Here is a 1,723-nt window from a genome sequence, read left to right as displayed (position 1 = left end):
GTGCGTGTATTTTTGACGCGCAAAGTCACTCTCTTAAACAGCCTGCCGAGAGTGAAGAAGTCTTGTAATAGCTTAATACTCGAAACTTTAATTAAGTCGACGTGAAGCGCGCAGAAGTCTTCCTCGTGCGCCATTCATTTCAACAGCATGTACCCTGGACTCTCTACCGATCTATGCTAACGCGTATCCTGCAAGACTTCGGACTTCGTTTCCACGGCAGGATTTCACGGCAGTGAAAAAAGGAGGGATAGGAGAGAGAGAGAGAGAGAGAGAGAGAGAGAGAGAGAGAGTGAGAGGGAGGAGAAGGGAGGGAGGAAAAGAAAAACAACTGGCTAGGAGAGCCAGCCGTCTAATTACACGGATCTACCATGTGTGTCGGGTAATTAATAAACATTACGACTAATTGCAAAGTGGTCGAGTCCCGCTCGCCTAGAGACGAGCATCGGCATGAACTTTCTACGCGCGCGAACGCGAATGTATTTCAAAACGGCAGTGCCTCTCAATGCAGAATTAACAACGACAATATGAAAGCCGACCCTCGAGCGGGCCTCTCGCAAAGGGACCGAGAGAGAGAGAGAGAGAGAGAGAGAGAGAGAGAGAGAGAGAGAGAGGGAGAGAGAGAGAGAGAGAGAGAAGTTTTTTATCAAAGCCCGCCCGATCCCTTCCGCAAAATTAATTAGTTAATTAGTCCTACGTAGCGAATGCCGCGCTTCGATACATTCGCGGCGATTTGTTTTCGACGGCCGCTAATAACAACATCGCTACGCGCAGCTCGTCCTCGGGTGGGGACGCACGAGGCACGACGCGGCTAAAAATTCGACAGGCTCGACGGAACGAGCGAGCCACGCGAAGAAAACAATGAGAGGAGAACGGGAGGCGCGCGAGAGATAAAAAGAAAGCGAAGAAAATAAGGCGCGCTCCGAAAGTGGAACATGCCTCGCACCGGTGCGACGGACGAGTAGCGATGGACCTTCGGATCCTCGTCTCGAGGATTCTCGAGCGAGACGTTCGGCGGAGATTGGGATCTCCTTTCGTTCGCTCGCGTCGTTCGGATCCGAAAATTCCTGAGATCCCCCGACGATCTCACCGCGGTCTCGAGTACCCCGATAATCCCGAAAGGCTCGAGAGTGCTCATGTAGTGATAAACGTACATCTGGCAAATCACCACCAGATACGCAGGATCATGCGTGCGGGCGCACGAACCTCGCCGCGACAACAACGACCGTCCTCCGATCATCACGTCTCGGAAAGCCTGGAAGACTCGCAGGAATGTCTCACGTGTTCGAGGCTCGAGGCAATGCTCGAAACGATCCTCGAGGCCTTCGTCGCGAGCTGCTCTCGACGTGCCTCGAGCCCATCGCTAGAGATAAGCCGGCGAACACGAAGAATGCACCACCACCGGCTCTCTTTCTCTCTCTCTCGGCGTGGGGCGTGATTTGTATCTTCGTTGTCGAAAGAACGGAGTCTGCACTCGGTAGGTGCGCCCCTGACTGTCGGCTCTCTCGGCGAGCGAGTGCAGGTGCGCGCCCGCCAGTCTGTCGCCAGGTCCCCTCTCGATGCCCACGGCTTGGCCCCCCTCGCGGCCCCCCCCGTTGCAGCCACCGCCGCCTCCACCTCCACCTCCGCCGCCGCTGCCGCCGCTGCCGCCGCCGCCGCGGCGGCCACGAGGACCCCGACAAGAGATCGCACACGCACTATGGACCCCTCCACTACCCCCCGTCGG

Source organism: Harpegnathos saltator, unplaced genomic scaffold, assembly GCF_003227715.2.
Source record: "Harpegnathos saltator strain DR-91 unplaced genomic scaffold, Hsal_v8.6 scaffold33, whole genome shotgun sequence".
Classification (NCBI taxonomy): domain Eukaryota; kingdom Metazoa; phylum Arthropoda; class Insecta; order Hymenoptera; family Formicidae; genus Harpegnathos; species Harpegnathos saltator.
Note: the sequence above shows the minus strand (reverse complement) of the source record.